The sequence below is a fragment of the Zosterops lateralis genome, assembly GCF_965231275.1.
Source record: "Zosterops lateralis genome assembly, chromosome: 10".
NCBI classification, from domain to species: Eukaryota; Metazoa; Chordata; class Aves; order Passeriformes; family Zosteropidae; genus Zosterops; species Zosterops lateralis.
The window spans coordinates 24,669,040-24,690,547 of record NC_139770.1 but is presented as its reverse complement, the minus strand read 5'-3'; the positions used below and the strand labels follow the sequence as shown (position 1 = coordinate 24,690,547).

Genomic DNA, 21,508 nt, shown 5'->3' with positions numbered 1-21,508 from the left:
GGCCACGGCACTGCTGCTGCTGCTGCCAGGACAGGTGAAAGCCCCGGGCCCTGTTTTGTGCCCGACCCCATAAGAGAAGAGCAGCAGCCCCGGGCTCTGCCCTGCTCGACCCCACAAGAGCAGCAGCGCTGGTGCTGAGCACCCATCACCAACCAGGGCTGTTGGTGCTGGAGCTGTGTTCAGAGCACAGGGACACACAGCGCTGCGTGGAGCAGGGGAGAGAGGCTGGAGGTGCTACCCACGAGGAACTGAGTACTTTCCTACTGTGTCTGCATCTCCAGGAGTCTCCTCTTCCTCATGGGAAATCTTCCCCTAAGGCCCCTCGCATCCCCCCCAGCACCACACAGCACAAGGGGATGCCCTAATTTCTGTGGCCGTTCCCCACAGTGCAGCAGCAGGAAGCTGTCTTCCTGCCTCGGGGAGATCCTAACACCAGCTCTCCTTCCACTCTCCACTAACCTTCCTACCTGGAAGTCCTTCCCTTATCTTCAGTTCTGGTCAGCTTTTCTCACATCTCTCCCAGATCCACTGCATGCAGTGCTTGTTCTAGGCTCACAGAGCCCTGCTCACTCAGGCATTTCAGAGCTTGTGCACAAGCCCCACAAAATGCTTCAAGTGTGTTTGAGCAGTGCTTCAAAGCAGTCTGAGATGAGAGTCACCTGCCACAGCACAGACCTCAGAGAGAGGAGAAGTCACGAGTACACAGAAACAGAGCAGCCACCAGCACGGAGTGATGTCACAGAGCCACATACACCAACACCCAGCTCCTGACAGAGCTGATAGCACTGGTAGGGCTCTCTAAAGCACACACAGAACTGCAGCCCAGACAAGCAGATGGGTTCACACTGCACTTCAGCACAAGTAGAATTAATTGCACTGGTAATCTTACACAATACTATTCCACCTGCATCATCCCATTATCCTGAAGGGAAAGTATTTCAGTACATGGTCAAAGGCTTTGCTGCTGGTGTCCACTTGCCTGGATACTCATCTGGAAAACCACTCCTAAACCTGGACACAACACACTGAAGCACATCCCTATCCTCTCCTCTGCCTCTCTGTGCCCAAGACACAACAAACCCTCCATCCAACAGGCAGGTTCTGCCCCTTTCTAAAGCAGGAGGGGGTCAGAGCCTCCCACATAGCCACAGGGAGCACTGGGGCATGAAGTGTGCCTGTTTTTGGTTTTACTTCCCTATTTCAGAGAAAAGTCCCTTTTCCACTTCAGATATTAACATAGAAAACAATGTAACTTCTGAGAAGAGGGTGAGCAGAGATACAGATATTACAGACCAAATATATCAAGCTCATTTTCAAATATCCATCTCCTCCAGAAGCCTTGCCGTTTTGCAAGCCAAGCCTAACCAGGCCTGCCTAGTCTGAAACCAGACTTAGTAACAGAGGGCTGGGTTTGACTGACAAGGAAGACTTCTGAGAATTTCAAAAGGGGCTCAAGATTTTGTTCTGGCGCAAACAGAAGGTGACTCTTCAGTGCTACCAATGCTCATTAAGAGGAGAAGTATCTCCCTACAGAAAGTGTACCTGAGCTTGAAAGGTCAGCTTGGGCTTGGGTTTCAGCTGTCCCAAGGCAGGCACCCAGTCAAGGCCAGCAGCCCCAGTCCCTGCTGCCTCTCCTTGCACACACAGGTGGATGTGCCCTCCTGAGGGAGGATGGTTCCTGTGGCCACATGAGATGTAGCCACCTCACCAGCTCACCCCACATCACACCCCAAGGCACGTCTTTGTCCAGTGAGCAGAGGGCTTCTACAGAGGAACAAGGAAGAAAACAGAACTAAAAACTCTTTGTTTCTGTACAACAACCAAAACAAGAAGTTTTCCAGCAGAGGATTGGCTGACCTGCTTCTTTAATCTTTTATTCTCCACCCCAATCCCACCTAACCAGAAATCAAGCTGTCCCCAGCTTGGTTTTCTTCTTTCTCCATGGAAGGAGCCAGAGATGTCCAAGGCAATGGGCTATGCTTTTTATTTTCCACTCTCCCAGCTCCAGCAGAGCATTCCCACTCCTGCCAATCCTCCCCAGACTCTATACTGCTCTGTCTTGACTCTGTGAAGATTTTGGTTGCTCTCTGCCCTCTTTGGGGTTAGAAGTCCAATAGGCCCTAAGCAAGCAGGCTACTGGAACTCCACCACCCTTGCCCAAGTGTTACAGTTTGCAATGCTAAAGGTAACACAACACTGGGAGAGAGAAGTGCTGCTCAGCCAGAAAGTAAGAAAGGGTGGTGCATTTTCCATATTAAAGATCAGGTTTTAAGTGGAGGAAAGGACATTAGCATTTTTCCAGCAGAAGAGGAAGTAAAGAGGAACAGCTGGCACTCTTGATGCCAGCAAGTTAAATATTTAGAGAAGCAGCTAAACAATGAGGTCCTCCCAAACCTCCTTCACACATGAAAAGAGTCATAAACCCAGTACTTACATTTGCAGTTGCCTCTAAAATGCTTCCTAGCAAGTTAGCTTTTCCATGCACAAGGGAAAAAGAGAAGTCCCAGCATCAGCCACAGTCACTGCAACAGCTCACATGATGCTCATCATCCTTGAGGGCAACAGCCAAAGGACATTGCTCTGATAAGGGGCAGGATGCCAGTGGGGAACTGATAGGAAGAGCAGTGGCACCACCAACAGAAGCACTTCAGGCATGATCAGCAGAGGTCAGCTGTGTAAGTAGGGAGCTAATTACCCTAACCTAGAGACAAAGGCAGTGTCCCCAAAGGGTTTCTCTAGAAAGCCTTACCAAAATGAGACCCAGTACACATCTCATATTCATTTTATGTGAGTCAGAATAAACACTGGATATCAGACTCTTATCACTGGCACACAACCAACACATGTCAGCTTCTACATAAAAAACAGAATAAACATTTTATTTTGCTTTAGAAGAAAAATAAAGGATAGTTGCTAAGGGAGTATCAGGGAACCCTCTCTGTTTTCTTTACTATCCTCCCAACTCAATAGAAGACAGCCTCAGTGCAAACAGCAGTGCCTCAATGTATTGTGGCCTTGTCATGCTGACAGCAGCCCTGCTCTTGATGCAGACACATGGAAGTGAAAAAAGGGGCAGGGAAAAAAAAGAGGAAGAGCCATGGTCATCACCTTCATCTCCAGGTTCCTTTGCTGTCCAGAGAGGTTCCTGTCAGTCTCTTCCAGGCAGCAGCAGATTTCCAGATAAGAGCTGTAGAAGATGCTACCACAGGCAGCACATCTGTACTCTCCATGCAATTCTTCATGCTCCCATGTCTCTTTTAATTGAGTTGTCTAGCCTAGGAAAGAAATTAGGGTGAAGATGTTAGACAGCCACATCAGACTGATCAGAAACCACTGGACAGGAGACACCACCAGCCAAGACCACACAGCAAATCAGCAGTGGCACAGAAACACCCAGAGCATATGCAGATAGTGCTGTGTCCCCCACCACGTGTCCTGGATAAGGCCAACAACCGAGCTGCTGACACCTTGAGTAAAATACCACAAGAGCCTGTTTCGAAGGCAAAATCTGCTGGTGAACATGTTCTGGCTACAGAATTCACCAGAGTTTAATGCCAGGAGCCAGGGCTAGCTGGTAATGCTGACATCAGGGCAGAAGAGCTCACCCTTTGTGATAGAGCTATGGGTCCTTAAGGTGATCTTAATAATGCAGCCTGTACAAAAACATATACAAAGTCCTTCAAGGATCCCTCTCCCACTGAACCATCCACAGCAAAACCTACTGCCTATTCTGACACAACAGACGAGTGATGCACTGCAATCACCTGGTGACCCTTGCTGGAAACACAAAAGAGCCTTTACAGAGTTTATATTTCTAACCTCTCCCCTGCTTCTGAAAGAAACTCAGTGTAACTGCAGCACATGTCCTAAAATCCTCTTAAATAAGATATTAATCACAAGACTGTTTAGCAAGCAAGAGCACACAGTCCACTTGAGGAAACACTGCCTCCCATAATTATCCTGCCCTGGGCAAGTTTCCAGTGTGTGTGCATGGCCTGGCACATGCCCTACCTCGAGTCCAGCAGCTCAGCTTTCTGCTCTCAGTAAGGAGCCCAAGCACTCACAGCTTAGTAGAAGGTCCCAATATGTCCATATCCCAAATTACTGCCAGCTTGAACCATCCAAGGGACCTTAACCCACAGCAGGGGAGGCAAAGCAGTGGGAAAAAGGTAAGCTTAGGCTTTATACGTTTTGTGTGATGAAGAAAAAGAGGTAGAGGGCGGGAAAGAGAGGTAAAAGGCAAGACAGGAGGAAGATATTAAAAAGAGGGGTGCTGCCCATGCAAAGAGACATTGGCACACAATGCCCCACCTCAAGCACTGAGGCCCCACCAGCATAGGTTGGTGAAGTTTCCTGCCAGATAAGAGAGAGTGAAACTAGAATGATACTTGAGGGGTAGGTCAAAAGGGAAAAACCAGGAACAGCTACCTGCTGGACTTAAAAATAACATTCTTGGTGTCTGCCAGCCTGCAGCAGTACCTCGGCAGAGTTGCAGCTTTGAGAAGCACCTCACTGAGCAGGAGGTCAGCCATGACAGCAAGTGAGGAAATTTGCACAGGCAGACCCCCAGGAGAGCTGTAAGGCAGTCCAGGAAGGCTGGATGAGTAATGGTGAGCCCCAGCACTTTCACATGCCAGGCTAGGAAGTCCCCAGCCTGCAAGCTCAGCAGGATCCCCTTGCTGCAGGCTGTGTTCACACCAGGCTTTGTGGCCTGCAGAAAGGGTGCATTTTAGTGAGAAAAAATGATGCAAACAGGAGATAAAAAGGATGCAGAGAAGCACAGACAACTGAACAAGGCCAGCACACTGGTGGTCCAGCCAGGCAGCACTTCTTCAGGGCAGCAGTTTTAAAAACATACAACAACCCACCCCAGCTACCTGCTCCCTGCTGAAGTCTGCCCTTACACATGTCTGGAAGGTGAGTCCAAAGATGCCACCAGAGGCAATAGGACTTCTGCTGTGGCAGAGCCTGGGCAGAGCTGTAAGAGGAAGCACAGCAGCCAGGCTGGGGCCATGGGAGCTTCCCAGCCATCCACCCACCCACTGCTTCCTGCTAACAGGGCAAAATGCTCAAAAATATTGACCAGCATCTCTGGGAGGCCAAAGGATAAAGGGGATGTGTGCCCCTCAGCAAAGCAGGACAGCAAGATGCCTGCTCAGGAGCACCTCTGACAGCCCAGCACCTTCCAGATGTGCACACAGCCTACACTGGGTGCTGATAGCCACCAGCTGCAGGGTGGGATGTGTCCCTTGGCAGAGCTTGAATTCTCAGCACTTGCTCTGAAAGCTGTGAGCATGAGAGTGAGCAGGCCTCCTTTCCTTCAAACCATTGTATAAGGAATTCATCAATACAACATTTCTAAATGGCAAATTTCCCCATCGAGAATACAAGCAGATAATTACTAAAAGAGACAATAACTTCAAAGATGAAAAGGTTATGTAGGGGTCAAAAATTACCCCCTAATTCTGAACAATATAAAAGTCTTCATTAATTTATCATTAATTCTTCTTCACTCCTAAGAGGATCTATATGAAAAGATCCTGGAGAGTGAACAATATATAAAAGTCCTCATTAATTTATCATTAATTCTTCTTCCCTCCTAAGAGAATCTATATGGAAAGATCCTGGAGAGTGCGGTAAATTAAGTACCAGCCCAGGTGAGTTTGTCTGCCTGCAGGGATTTAATACACTCTAGTAACATCCAGGCTTCAGTGTGACAGGTTTGTGTACTAACAGCCAGTAATCACCAGACTGTGGGACCAGGAGGAGGAGGAGGCAACAGCCTCCTCTGCCACTCAGCATCCCTCCCACTGGCAGCTGATGGAGACTTATGACTTATCTTTTTTCTGTGAGTGAGGAATTATTTCTCCTTCCCACCTTACCATTTACAGCTTAACCAACAGCCTGATGGATGCTTTGGCAGAGGAAAACATCCTGCTGTCTGTTGCCATGTAAAAGAAATTGTATTTGTTCATTGCTTAATTGTTAATGCTGATTCATCTCAAAGTTAGAAATCTTGCCACCACGACTCTTTCCAGAATGCAATAAGCAAAGCCCTGCCTGTCAGGTTAATCACAGTCAAATGGAAAATCATTAAAGCCTCTGCAGAGCACCAGCCAGGAATGCCGCCAAGCCCCACAGCACAGAGGCTCAGACAGGGGCCAGCATGGCTGGGAGGGCACAGACACTGGCTGGGGGGCAGGGACACAAACAATGCCACCGCTGGCAGGGACAGCAGTACCCTCTGGTCACATCAGCCAGATGAGAAGATGTGAGGAATAAAGAAGCTAGGATGGAGCAGGTCTACCAGACACAGGGGAATGGGATGTGAAACCCAGACAACGTCGCAGACAAGAAGTGGAATGAGGCACTGAAGATCCTCAGACCAGGACTGGTCCATGAAGGCCACTAGGGCAAGGACTGGAAGGTAGGCTGGGAATAAGCCTGAGGAAAAGCAATGACTGGAACAAATACCTGCTCTCAGGTCACTGGCAGAGCCCATAGCTCCCCTCAGTGCTGGAGTCAACCAGCCAACAAATCCTGTCCGCACAGCCTATCCTTCCCACCAAGGCTCCATAGGGAGGACAATTAGCACTGCCTGGTGATTATTCAAGCAGGATGAGCCTGGTGGACAGCCCAGCCCTCTCTTCTATCCATAAAACACACACAAAAAAGACCTAATCCTACCCCTCATTTTGTCATAGCATACTCCTTTCACACAGCAGAAGCACCCACTGAATGACAGCACTGAAATAATGTTCTACCTGGGTGGGTTTCTTTCCAGCAGATTTTTTTAAGGTGTAGTAAATAAGGCACAAAACCCAGATGCAGTTTCAGAAAGATGACAAAAAAGTGATTTCTGCCTTGCTTCTTTTACAGCTGCTATGAAATCAAACAAACCTTAAAATAAACTTCTCACATCCCTTGTTGCCAGACCCTTGCAGAAGGACAGACCCACGATCAGGTCTCACATGGGCTGAGCTCTCAGCCACAGAACTCCATTTCATGGACATCAGAAATTAAGAGGAGAGAATTCCTGGCAGCTTCCCAAAAGAGCACCCAGAACTGGCTGAGTACCCTGTGTGTGCCTCAGCTCCCCACTGACAGAGCTGCCTTCCCACAAACACACCATGAACTGCAGCTACTCAGACATTTACGAGCAGCACCACAGAGAAGCCCCCTGGACAACTTGTGTTTCTGTCCTTGGGGCAGGGCTTAAGTACACAAGTAAAGCACAACCTCACAGCTGCAAAAAGGAAAATGAAAACCCCACCAAACAACCACAAATACAGATCAATTATGCACAACGAGCAAGGCAGCATCAAGACAAGCAGCAACTGTGGAACCACACAATCAGAACATGCAGTGCACACAGAGGTCAGATTTGGGCAGTGTAACTTAAAAGCTGTCCTGCCTTCTGAGAGCCTGGCTTTGCAACCCCTTCTGTATTTCCAGAGCAAATACAGAAGTCCTTCCACTTTTATTAAAGAGCTATTCTCTCTTATTAAAGCAAATTCTAGGACAAGTCAAGGGCTACTGCAGACCACTGGCAATTAATTCTCTAAGCTGGCAGCTTGTGCTTAAACAGAAGAATGATCATTATCTCAGAGGAACTGGCTCTGAACAAATACTCTAACTTCAGCAGCACCACAGAAGAACAGGAAAACCAAAGCCATCCCTTCTGCAGAAGAGAGGCTCGGGAACCAAGAACACAGGGAAGAGCAAAGGCACCCAGGCAAAGCCTTAGACAAGGGCCTGAGATTGATGTGATCACTGCTGCCAGACCTCAACCTCTGCTACCCAGAACAGGGGTAGGAATTGAAAATCCAGTTTCTGATTGCTGGGCTGGCCACAGGCCTGGGGAAACAGAGACCCAATTATCAGGACATTATCAGAATACCCTAAAGATAAAATCCCCTGTTATTGGACTTCCTTCCCAGGAACAGATAAACTCACCTGTTGCAAGGCAAGCTCAAGCAGGACTTTTGTCTCCCACATATCTCCAGGATACGATGCACCAACAGAGACCTAGCCAATCCCCAGAGCCACAGCTCAAGCAGGAGCTACGCCGTGGCCACGGAGAAAGATAACCTGTGCAAGTTATGGCTGACCCAACCTCTCACCCAGCAGCGTCACCCAGCCTCATCCCAGCAACGTCCCAGCAGGATCCTTTGCCCACAACTAACAACCTTCTCACTGCTCTCCCCAGGTACTGCAAAGACCAATATTTCCATTTCAAACCCATCCTGCTCAAGATGAACTGAACTTCTTTGATCCTCCTCCCCAAACCAGATATAAAGAATGTCTTTCTCTAGTGAGCAACACCAAATAAGCTTCTCCACAGGCCTTTTTTAAGGGGGTAGTATTTGCAGCTCATTTGCTCTGAACCATTACACCTACTTTTTGACACAAACACACAGCTAATGGTATCCTGGTAACTGGCTGTAAAAAAATTTCATTAGAACTACTGATAACACCAACAGCTAAATTCAGTTTTGTGAAAAATAATAAGTGCAACTACAGAGAAAAGAGGCAGAACATATTTGGACATTTGGAGAGTGGGTAGGGGTTTTCATGGTGGTATTTTTGGTTTTGGATTTTTTTTTTCCCCCCAAGAGTTTGTTTTCATGAAACCTAAGAGAAAGAAAGCCAAGGATGTGGGAGGGCTAAAAGATGCTCAAGGACTAGAGAGACTGAAAGCTGTCTGGGAGATGACTGCTTAGGAATCTGGCAGGAGCTGAAAGGGGCTCCAAGAAGCAGTACTGGAAGGAATGAGAAGGTTTCTTGGAGCATATGGCTAGCTAGGTATTTGGCCAAAGGAAATGCTCTAAAACAACTTCAAGACTGTAAGACACAGCATTAGAACAAGCCTGTGGGGCAATCTCAGATGAGGAGAAGCAGGGTATGATCACTTTCTCACCCAGCCTGAGCTTTTCCCTTCAGAAAAAGTGACGGAAAAAAAGCAAGTCACAAACACGGCCTGTGGTCACTGAAACCCTGACAGGTGAGTTTAAAGCAGCCATGGTGGCCCACGCTCTCCAAAAGTCATCTCCACCATCCCGAAGTCTCCAGCACCAGCTGGCCAAGAACAGCACCAGCACTCAGGGGAATGAGGAGGGGCTGGTAACGGGCTCACAGCTGCTCCCCCCCCGCCCCGTACTGGGAGCCTTGAGCAGCGTTTAACCACACCCCACGTTTGTTTTCCTCCAGATGAGGGAGTTACAGCCAGCAGGGGAAATCCACGTGGGCAGAATGTGGGAAGGAAGACAGCAGCAGCGACTGGGTTCTATGGGCTCAGCCCCCGATCAGCCCCCGGCCGAGGTGGGAAGGGCTGTGACACACGGGCTGTGACACACGGGCTGCGCGGGGCTGAGCGGGGACAGGCGGCGGGGACAGAGCCGCCCCCTTTCCTGCCCGCGGCCACCCCACTGAGGGAGGGTGTTCCTGCCCTTGGGTTCCACCCCACGTGTGGCACGGCACGACCTTCACGCCTGAGAACCCTCACAGATGTGAAGCACCGGCAACAGCAAGGAGCACCTGAAACATCACCTGCAGGGTTTGACTTGCCGTCCTCACCCAGTAAAATCTCAATTCAGAGGTTGCAAAGGAACAGCGGGGGGGAAAAAGGCATTTCTGCAATACCTCAAATAAGAGAGGTTTCCAGAGTGTTGTCTGCATGAAGACAGATGGGAAAAATCAAGACAAATTAATGCCAGAAATTATTTTGAAAAGTATGAGTTAATATGCATTACTGACCTTGGTACACTCCCACATCTGTAGCCATGGTAAGCTTAAATTTCCTTCATTTCCATTCACTTCCAGCATGAACTTACCTAATTTTAATTAAGAGGGTCTGGGCTGAAACTTAACACCATTTCTGACATCAAAATTTCTAACCCTTCTTTAATTAGCCTTTCTGAATTTTTCTCCTTAGATTGCAAGCATATGATTATCTGCCTAATTAAACAATTCATCCATGAATATCTAATAAATAGTTACCCAAATGCACTCCCCTAATAACTAGGCAAACTTCTTAATCTTAGAACATGTAGCTCATCTGAAAGAGATGGGTGTTTGGCAAAGTGATTTACAAAGTGATAAGAAGTTTCCAAAACTGATAGTGGAAAGGCAGAGGGGAGCTATATCACACTTGAAAATTAATTTGACTGTTACCCCAGGTGCAGACTTTAAGGGTTTCACCTCAATTTTTAAAAACACACTTCTAACCGTATTTAAAATTGCTGACCCACATCCGCAGAACCTAAAATTATTGCCAGTCCACCCCCACACTATGTTATAAAAGAATAAAACAGAAGACACGAGTAACAACTGCTCTGAAAATCAGCAGATAAATCCACAGAATATTACATTGCATCCACACAGTTCCCCCAGCTTTCTGCTCTGTTCAGACCCCTGTGTAAAGCAGGCAGCCTGGCGGTGCTCCATGCACACAGCACATGGAACCACTGCCCAACTCCAAGGCTCCAGCACCTTTTCATACTATTCAATCCACAGGTAGCTGCTCAGTCTGCAGGATTCAAAACAGCTGTTCTTTAAACAAACATTCAGTTAAATCTGAGGAACCTAAAATGCCAGTGATTCCTCACTTTGTCCCATTAGCACAGAGTCTGGCTGACCCATCACACAAGGCATTCCTGCCATTGCTCTTCCTTCCTCTCCAACTGGGGACTCCCAGATCTCTAAAAATACCCTTTCATGTTGCAGGCACAAGCAACACTTATTTTTACCAATTCCATTTTTGTCTTTGGGAATCCCCCTGCCTCCAGTACTAAAACACATCCTTGGGACTATTTCATCTCTGTTCCCAATTCCTTCACCCTGAATGCCATCCCTGTCCAACTGAAACCTGCCCCTGCAGCATTCACTGGAGGCAAGTGATAACACATCTCTTACTGGAAAGGAGGCTTCCCTCCACAATGGGTTCTGTTCAGAAAGGTGCATGACAGCTGCCCAGGCAGCTACAGACTTCACAAAATAAATGTTATCAAGCTCTGGAAGGAATTTGTTAAGACACAACCAGTCACTCTTTGATGATCTTCCCAAGAAAGCAACACTCTCGTGGACATAAGCATTTGTGAAAAGTGGATTTCAAGATTGCAAGAACAGCTGTTAATAAGAAACAAGCTTCATATTCACAGATGCCATCATCTGGATGAGAGGAAAATCCATCCAGCACCTTCCAGACTCCACAAAATATATGAAGTATTCATCAGATTTGCCTGTGAAATACCAGCCCAGAGGAGCCAGAACACAACTTTTCCATCTTTGCTATGTTTCTGCTAATGGACCTCACAAAGTGCCCAACTCCCTGACAATTATTTACACTGAAGCTCTGCTGGAGAAGTAAGAGCTGGAGAAGTTACAAATATAAATTTATATAAAAATGTAAGCAACCCAAAAACTATAAAGTATCATAGAATCATCATAGAAGGTTTTGGCTTGGAAGAGACCTTAAAGGTCATCCTGTTCCAACCCCCTGCCATGGGCAGAACACCCTCCACTGTTCCAGGCTGCTCCAAGCCCCATCCAAGCCTGGCCTGGGGCACTTCCAGGGATGGGACATCCACAGCTTCCCTCTTCCAAGGCCTCACCACCCTTGCAGGGAAAAAGTTTTCCTAATACCTAATCTAAACTTGCTCTCCGTGTCAGTTTGAACTCTCTGTGTCAGCCATTTCTCCTTGTCCTGTCCCTTTCCACCTTTTCCTGTGGGCTCCCTTCAGGCACTGGAAGGCCACAATGAGGTCACCCTGAAGCCTTCTCTTCTCCAGGCTGAAGAGTCCCAATTCTCTCAGCCTTTCTTCACAGGAGAGGTGCTCCATCCTTCTAATAATCCTGGTGGCCTCTTCTGGGCTTGCTCCAAGAGGCCAATGTCACTCCTGTGCTGGGGGCCCCAGACTGGGTGGGTGCAGCCCTCCAGGTGAGGTCTCATGAGACCAACAGGGAGATTTTTGCCCAACAATTACAATATTGTACATCTCAATTTCTAATTTCTTTAAGACCCCTTGCAAGCACAAAGAATGGCAGAACCACAGTCAGGTCACAGGGATAACCAAGAATTAACACAGTGGTCATCCATCCATCCATCCATCCCTGGACCAAAGTAAAATCTTGAATTTAGGAAGAACTAAACTGTGATGGAAGGAGATTAAAAAAAAAAAAAACCCAACCAAATAAATAAACATTAAACCAATCTAGTTAACAAAGGATCACACTCAGATTTTCAGTCTTGCTAGGCAATGCAGCTCACAGCATGAAGACAGCTTCTCTGAGAAGTCTATTATTAATTTATTAATTTAAGATATAGACTAATTGTTTTGGGGATGCTCTGTGCCTTCAGAAGAGAGCAGCTCAAGCAACAGAGCTCTGCTTGCAGCCTTTCCTAAGGAATCTGCCTTACAAACAAATTTAGAACAAAGAAGTTGTTACTCTGATGTTGTACATTAAATGTTATTTCAAGGCAAAAAAAAGTCCTTGAGATTAGCGGGGGGAAACCAGGACCACAGATGTCTTTTAGTCCCCAGGAGATCCATTTTAGAAAGCTGTCATTGCTGCACAACTGCCGTGGCATTTTCTATTGTCATTCCATCCCAGTGAGGGTCATCACACTCTCCCCACACACCTGAGACTCTGCTAGCACACACAGAGTATTTGCAGAAAATCCAGTAAACATAGTCAGGTTGATTGGAACCCTTCTGATTTCCTAATCAGCAGATGCTGTACCACAAAGACACAAAGCGCAAGCTGCAATGCATATTAAAAAAATAATCACTGCTGCCAACAACTTTTATTTTTCTGCAAAATTTTACAGCTGAAAATCCAAACTGCTGCAGCCACTGAAAGCAGAATGGATGCAATATTTAAGAAGGGAGCATTGGTTTGTTTCCAGTTTCCACCAGCCCCAAGAGCCACAGCACAAGCTGGGCTCTGTGACAAACATGCCCAGCAGTGCCCAGGGATCAGTGTGGGATGCACAGCCAGACAGACTGGCATCCTGTGCTGGGTGCATTCGGGTTCTCCACTCCCCAGCAGCACTGAGGTACCAGGAGCAGCTTTGCTCAGCTCATTTTCAGTAGCTGCCAGTTCCCAGAGCTAACACACATCAGGAGCACAGAGAAATGTTAGCACAGTCTGGCACAGAGCTCCCTTCTGCCTGCACAGACAAACCATTCCCAAGCAAAGGAGTCTAGGGCACAGGAGATGGGGCAGAAAAGCAGAGGCCTCCCTGCACTTCAGCATCCTCTTGTTAGAAGGTGAGGTATTATGTGCAATGTTTCCAATCTCACAAACAGATCTTTTAGCTATTTATAGAAAAAGAAACTGCAAGATGCTGTGCTGCAGCTTTCTACACCAACCTCTGTTTGAGAATGGATGTTGTGGGAACTTGTGAGCAACACACCACAAGCAAACACTGAAGACCATTGGATGACTTGGTGGCAGAGCTCTCTATTTCAGAGACATCCCAAGCCAAGCAGTCCAGGCAGCTTCCAAAAGCTGCAGAGAGACCAGCAAACCCAAGCTAGGCAAAGGCACTGCTTGGAACCTGCTGAGACCAACCTCAGGGCAAATCTCCTCTGTTCTGGTTTCACAGAAGAGTTCCTGGACACCCACAAAACCAAATTATGTTCCATACCCAAGGTCTGCATGTGAACATGCTGCTGTACACACACTCCACCTGGAAGGACCTTTACCATGGCCCATGCTGCTGGTACATGCTGGGAAGCATACACACACCAGTACATGCATTTCTCATTGCTTCCAAGCATCCTTCAAACCAAAGAATTTATCCTGCAGAGCTGGAATCATAATGACAGGTAGAAATGGTTTTAAGTGCTGCCTTAAATCAGCCAAGTCACTGCTTTGCAAACAGGGTTCCGGACTCTCCTTTTTATCATTGTTCACCTCGTTGCTCTGGGAATCAGCAGGAAAACTCATCTGCAAGTGAACAAGCAGATGTGCATTCACATTCAATGCCATCAGTGACCCACAGGGAGAGATTCTACAGAAGCTTTGGGTTCACAGCTCACCAAAAGCTGAGCTGCAGCACACATTCAGAAAGGCAATAAACTTTCATTTTTACCTACAAGCAAGTGGCTCAAACATGTAAGTTTTTCCAAGGTTTTTAATCACACAAGTGATTAGAGGATCTGATAACAACGATCCCTGCTGGCTCGACATCTAAGAGTACTTTATACAGAGAGCATCTCATTTCATCTTCTAGTTTTTCATCAGTGCAATTATAATTAAAAGAACATTCAAAGGAACCACTTGTATTTCACACTTCATTGACAAGTTACCCAGTCAAGCAGCACAGACTTCAAGCACATCTGAAGCCACCAGAAATGTTTTTCAAACACAAACATGTCCAGCCACTGGGCCACCTTACACTTGGAAGCAAAGCCTGTCCTTGGTGAAACAGTCACAGTGAAAGCTGTAATATGTAGGTCAGCGTTCTAAGAAGGGCTATGGCTGAGACAAAGTATCAGACTGATTCATAATGCTCTCTGATTGCTACTCCTGTGCAGAATTGTGATTTACATCACTCTTCCAAATTCTGAAGGCTATGAAAGAGGTCTGGATACTTTGTAAAAGACCATCAAAACAATTATGTTGGGCCTTTTACAATGATCTTTATGAATGTTGAGTAGAGAACAGGAAAATGACGTTTTCACTGGTGGATGTGCGCGCCACTGAACCTCCTCTGTGGAAAGAGATGAGGACCACGACTGCGGCATCATTTCTGCCCTTCCAAAACTGCCAATGCAACAGAGAAAGGGTGTGAGGAGAAGCACTGGCGGTCAAAGAACTTGAGTTCAATCACCTCCTCCACATCAGTAAGCCTGAGAGCAAAGGGCAGCACAACCTGATCCATTACCATTTTCTGGTTCCTCCAGCCCGGAGCAGGGCAGGAGCTGGGTGAGACTGCGCTGCCCAGGTGCTGTGGTTGAGGTTTCTGTGTGGGTGTTGGGGACACATCCCTGGGCACAGGGGTGCCCTTCAGTGCCCACTGTCCTCCAGCAGAGCTAAGGGACATAAACCTCTGAGCACAGTGACCTGCTCCTGCAGCAGCTTCTCTCACCACTGTCTCAAGGATAGTTCAGATACAGAACATTACTGGCTGCATCTGCTCTGCCCTTTGTTAGACCACCCCTGCCCACCTCATCCTGGCACCTCTAACTCCTCTCATGTACTCCCAGCTCCTGCAGGAGGTGACTCTGCCAGCAGTCACTGCAACACAAGGTTTAAGTACTCACCTATTTTGTCCCTAAAAAACTAGGTCTCTGTGAACAATGATACACCTGCATTCTGACTCTGTTTTTAACCAAGTTACAGAGCACACAAACAGCAGCTACCAGAGTGGGCACCCTGCTCAAAGCCACATCCAAAAATATTTTTGTGCCCAGGAATTAAGTAGATATGATCAGATATTGCTCTCTTCTGAAACCTAACCTCACATTTGCTGCCAGCAGGAGACACATACATGCCCAGCTGAGCACTGCAGCTCCAGTGATAATGTAGCAGGTTCCTAATGTGCCCATCTCTATTTTCAGACCACACCACTTTTGCCAGAGGCACACATTTCAGCAGAAGACCCTACAATGTTCCCAGTAAACCCACAAAACACAGCTCCTTCCACTGTATTTAGCTTACCCAGGAGAAGTAAGCATTAAATGAGAGAAGAAAAGCAGTGGATAGATTTATCTGGAGTCATGTTGCAGCCTTGCATGGCTGTCCTGTCCCCAACACTGACAGAACACACACCTTGGCACTACAGAGTTGCTCATCCCTACAGCACCACCACCAAACCAATTCATTTGCTGAGCCAGAAGAAAACAGATGATTTGTCTCGACTCAGCAGCTGCATCACCTCCAGAGCAGTGGTTTATGCCCAGGTGAGGTGATCAGCTGCCCAGAGCAGAGCAGACCTGGTGATGGGTGCCTGCCCTCTGAGATCCCCACATCAGCTCACTCCAACCCCCCAGGCCCTCACCCTCCCAATCAAGAACTGCAGTTAACAGGAAAAGTCAGCCTCATTAGACACTCTTGGCCTCTGTCCCAGGGGCCTTTTGGGGAAGATTTTTCCTGCTAATATTCTTCTTCCTGGGGAAGGTTTAGCATCACTTGTATCTATATGAGCTCCTCAGGCATTTGGAGCTCCATCTAAACCTCCCCTGACACAGTGACCCAAGGCACTGTCATGAAACACACGGGATGAGTGTTTATATTTTGTCCTGGATGCAGGAGTTGAGTAGAAGTTTCCAAGGTGCATAACCAAGGTCGGTAAAATACTCAGTTTTTGCAGCAAGAGCTGAGGACAGAAAGCTGTCCCTTTCCCCCAGTAACACACCTTATGTGCACTTACCCCATTCTGCTGGGGTCTCCTTCCACTGACTCCCCTCTGAGAGCAGGGGAATGATGCAGCTTTACAGCACAGCACCCCATCTATTCAAAGTTATGCTAGCTCAGAGAAAGTATTCCAGGTTAGCTACCAGTCTTTAGGCAAGTGTAGTCCTGTGAGTGTGCCACTAAAGGAAGAGTCACACAGAGAGAGTTAGACTCATTCCTCACACATTAATAGGCAGCTCTGGTTTCTCACTCCCTCGCAGCCAAGAAAATCTCCTGCTACATCCAGCTGCTCTGCCATGGCACCTTTCCCCTTGCAGATATTTCTGTTTTGACACTGCCAGTGATTAGATCCAGTTGCAGCAAGCAGATATGGAAACAGCACGAAGTAGCAGCAGTTCCTACTCCTTCACCCCCAGCTCCCCATCCACTGCCGTGATTTACCGGGGGCTCATAAACGCAGGAACAGAGATTTGCCCTGAAAGACTAGTACACGGCAGCACAAAAAACACGCTACACATTATTTATTCTCTCTGCAGCCTGACCTGCTGTGCGCTAGTAGAGACGAATGCAGCTACTTCTAAAATTACTCACAGAGTAAATCCCCTGCTACGACTCGCGGGTCCCTGCGGGCTGACCCAGGCCAGCAAGGATCTGTGAGATTCAGGCGAGGGTGAGCACAGACCGGAGGCAGCAGGGGCCGGGGTCTGCCGCCTCCCCCGCCCGTCCTCTGTCCCTCGGTGCCGCCACCACGGACTTTTGTGCTGCCAAAGCCCCGGCGAGCGGGGAGAGCGGGAGGAGCGGGGGGACAGGCAGCCCGGCAGTCGCCGCCATACACATCTGCCGCTCTTAGAAATGTATGCGGACGAGGTTACAAACAGAAACGATTAGAATTAACAAAAGTTACGCCGCGGCGGAGCTGGCGCTCGTCCGCCCCGCACTGCCCAGCGGAGCCCGCCCGCAGCCGGGCCGCCCCGCACCGGAGCCGAGACAAACAGACAGACAGACAGACCCGGGGAGCGGCGGGACCGGCCGGGCGGGGCTCGGCACGGCCCTCCCGCCGCACCTGCGACCCCCGCGGCCCTCGCCTACCGCAGACCCCCGGTGGATCCTTCACCGCCAGCCCGGCCCCGGTCCCCGCTCGCCACCGCCCCTCGGTCACTCACCGCCAGCCCGGCCTCGCCGACCCCCGCCCGGCCCCTCACTCACAGCCGCCGCCCGCCTTTGTTGCCGCCGCGGCCGAGGCATTTAAGGCGCTGAGGCGCGGGGAGGCGGGGGCCGCCGCTCGGGGGAGGCGCCGCCGCCAGCCCGGCTGCCTCGGCGGGCACGGGGCATCCTCCTCGCCCTCCTCATCCTCCGCCCCTCGCGGCGGAGCTGCGGGGAGGAGCGGCGAGTGTCCGGGAGCCGCAGCCGCCCGCCAGCCCGGCCCGGGTGTTCCCTGGCCCGGGGAGCGGCGGTGACAGCGGAGCGCAGCCCCGGCCGAGAGGACTCGCTCGGTGCCGCGCAGGCCGGGACAAAGTGCCTCAGCACCCCCGGAGGGAGCGCCAGCGCCGGCCCAGCCCGCCTGCCTCGGGGAGCTCCGTGTGGAAAGGCACAAAAAACGGTGGTACCCCGTTACGGACACGGGCAGAGCCCCCGCCGGCAGAGCTGCCATCTGACTCCATCACTATGGGCTCATTCCGAATGTACACTGCAATAGTTCATTAGCCAGCCGCAGGCAGCTTCCCCCAGCACCTATTTCAGCGCTGCCCGGGGAGAGCCCGCTGGGCCAAGGCTCCTTCAGGGCACCCCCTGCACCGCCAGGGCTGCCCACAGCGTGGGAAATGGGGCAGGTGCCTACTGCCTGCCTGCAGCTGGCTACAACTACTTTTGGCCTCTTCTGTCAAACAAAAGCACAAGCAGGGATCAGTGTGTGCCATACATTTTGCCAAGCTATGTACTATTCATGGTCCAGGCAAGGCAACTTGATTATTGTGATCAAAAAAGCTCAAACTTTGAGCCCTAGTCGTGCAAGCCAGAACAAATGCCCTGCTTAAGTCAGCACCAGTCCCCATTGGGGCTGCAGGTACCACTGTGCCTTATCTCGACTGCTGTGCTTCCAATGCTTAACTGCAAAGCCCAAGCAAACTATTTCTGGGGTTCATCCGTGTTTTTCCAACTTGAAAGGAGTCAGCATCTGGTGTGAGATTATATCCTACAAGTCTGTGTCCAAAATCAGCATCTCACTGTGCATTACTCCCACCTTGGCTGCAGATGATGTTCCCTCGCACAGTGTACTCCTCTGCCCTGACTGGACAGAGCAAGGTCTTCACAAGGGCTTTCCAACATTGGAGAACATGGAACACCTGCAAGGATGCATAAAAGTATTACAAAATAAACCCTCCAAAAAATGAATAGCCCACAGAGCTGTTGCAGCATGCAGGTTCACATTGCAACCCTGTGCACTCCCCAGGTACTCCCGCGTTACAACTGGTACCAGTCTGAGCCAGGTGCTGGAGGGAGAGCTAACAGGAGAACTGGGGCTTCCACATCTCCTGGTGCCTCTCCCCGGCTGCAGAAGGGCTGCATGGGATGTTCCCTGCAGGCAGTTTGATGCACTGCCCAGGAGAATCAGGAAAGCAGAGCCCGTTTACCTGGACAAGGTGCAGGACTTGGGTCTTGGGTGGGTTTACACACCCTGTGCCCTTCAGAACCCTTGGCTGAGAGTGCTGCTCTTGGAGCATGAGCACTGAAGCTGGAGGTTCGCAACAGGCAGACAATTTCCTGGACAGGCAGAGTGGTTTAGGGTGCTTCCTGGCCTTTAAAAGCTGGTTAAGCCTTACATATGTGCTGAACCTGAAGGCAGATGAGTTCCTGTGGCTCTCTTGAGTTGGGACTTAAGTGAGATGGGCAGGTGGCCACCCCAGACTTACCACTAATTGGGGTATGTTTATGTGGGTGTTTGCTCAGAAAGGTCTTAGTCTGGGCTGAGATTCTTCACTCAGCATCTTCTCAGTTCTTTTGTACTTAGACCATGCGAAGGTAGGAACCTGCTGTCAGTGCAAGGAGCTGCACAAAGGCCCCCTGCCCTCCCCTTCAGGGCTTCAGGTCAGGAACACATGGGGCTTGCTTTCTGCCTCTTCCCCCTACCCACTTCCCTCTACCTGCTCCCCTCTCACAGAAGTCCCCTTTTCACTGCTCCTTGGCTCCATCTCAGATTTCCCTTGTGCTGTGCTGCTTGCAGAAGGAAGCATAATTTAACTATTTCACCTGCCTGGATAGTACAGAAATCCCCAAACCACTGTAACACTTTCCCAACACACACACACACACACACACACACACAAACTACTCATCCCTCCATTCTTGCTGTAATTGGGTTGCAGATCATGAGGGTACCTGAGCAGGGACCACCCATGGTGGAGAAAACCCTTCCCCTAGCTTTGGAAACTCTTACAAAATCTGCAGATAGCCGAAAGCCATGTGCTGGAGCCCAGGAGCCTCTGGGGAGTGAACCTCACCCACTCACCTTGCCATGTCCCCGGGCAAGCAGCAACAGGAGACCACAGAGGGAGAGAGGGAGAGCAACCAAATTCCAGAGGGCTGTGCTGAGCTGTGCTGGCTTTTTCAGGCTCATGACTCCTACCTTCCAGCACAGCTTCTTTCTGGAGAACAAAGCTGGCATCAGCATCTTCATTCAAGTCATTTTTTCCTATGCTGCAGAACAAGCAGTTCAGGGAAAAGTACTGGGAGTCACAGTCACCCCTCTCAATTTGTCACTCTAAGGAGATGGGTAGAGTCAGAAGAACAGCATAAAGGTGGCTCTTGTCCAAACATACTCTTGTCCTGCCCCAGCCACATCCCAGGCCGGTTCAGGGATTCCTGTACCACCCCCAGCACTAGCAGCTGCTGCTGTGTGTCCCAGCACTACTGATTTTCTGGGCTATGTGTGTGTGACTTTCAGTCATGACTGAATCAATGGGGAAGGGGCGCACTTACCTGTGCAGTGCTAGAAACATCACAGAAAAGCACTCAGCTGCTCAATGAAGTGATTAATTTTTATGCTCTGTGCCTGCTAATATTAGAAGTTCAAGAACAATAGATAATGCTTTTATGGGGCTTTTAAACAGAATCTTCCTCAAAAACTCCTTCCTTTACCAAGAGGCCTGTAAGGGTGGGTTTGAATTGCTTTTACATGAAAAAATATTTTGCCACATCTTCAATTTCTTAGCTCTTTGCCTAAAAGTCTAATAGCTTTATGATAAAAAATTTCCACCTCCTTGATTGCCTGACCTGACTGTCCTTGAACTGCAGGAGAACCACACATGCTGGGCAGAGCAGTTGCAGGGAAGTCCCACCATGCTCGGGATGTGTATGAATACCTTCACCCTGTGCAATGGCAGAAACTTTCTTCAGAAGCTTCTGGCTTCTGCACAGTGAAACCAGCTAACAAAAAAAAAACCCACTGAAATTAATCTTAACATCCCACATTGTCTCTTACTGCTAAAACCTGCATTCTTGATAGAGGTTTGTCTAACCTGGTCTTAAAAACATCTGTTGGTGGACGTATGCCAACCTGTATCTTTTCCAGTCCTTATTTATCCAGCAGCTGGAAAGTTTCTCAATGTCTTTTCAAAAATATTATTGTAATTTTCCCCTATCCCCAGTGGGACACCAATTTACTGCCTCACTCTGTGGTAGTCTTTTATACACTTAAGGGCTTAACTTATCTCCCTCCTTCCTCTGAATTAACCAATGCCAGTTCATTCCTCCTGCCCTCACAGGTCATGTTTCCAAGTCCTCCGCTCTTCCTTGCTGCCCATCTCTGGTTCTTCTCCAGTCAGGCTTTATCTTTGGACGTCTGTCCTGAAGCCTGCTGTGCCCTGAGCAGAGGGAAAGGGTTGCACAGTGTGCACAAGAACACTTCTGTCTGTATTCTTCATCTCATTTGTTCTTCTCATAGTGGGAGTGTTGTTAGAGGCTCATGTTCAGCCTGACCAAGGATTCTTTTGTAAGATCAGAACCCTCCAGCCCCTGGCCAGGCTCCCCAGGCAGCAGCAGCAGCAGCCAGACCCTTCCTCAGAGAGAGATGTTGAGCAGACAGGAGCGCTATGCCACTTGGCCCTCTTTCCCCCTGCACATGCTTTTCCTCCTGGCCCATTTAGGA

General features: G+C 49.1%; 1 protein-coding gene across 5 annotated transcripts in view; it reads right to left on the bottom strand.

Annotated features, from left to right (window-relative positions):
- The window catches only part of ST6GAL1 (ST6 beta-galactoside alpha-2,6-sialyltransferase 1), a 44,403-nt gene extending 26,411 nt beyond the window's left edge, over positions 1 to 17,992 (bottom strand). For 2 of the 5 annotated variants that reach the window (XM_083868360.1, XM_083868356.1), the window contains exons 1-2: positions 17,529 to 17,617; positions 3,109 to 3,275 (exon numbers count right to left, since the gene is read on the bottom strand). The gene's annotated coding sequence lies outside the window, so the exon portion shown is untranslated. Of the gene's footprint in view, positions 1 to 3,108; positions 3,276 to 3,605; positions 3,627 to 17,479; positions 17,493 to 17,528; positions 17,618 to 17,972 lie in introns of those variants that run through there. The other 3 variants (XM_083868359.1, XM_083868357.1, XM_083868358.1) reach the window with 3 other exon arrangements.
- Positions 17,993 to 21,508: the final 3,516 nt, after the last annotated feature.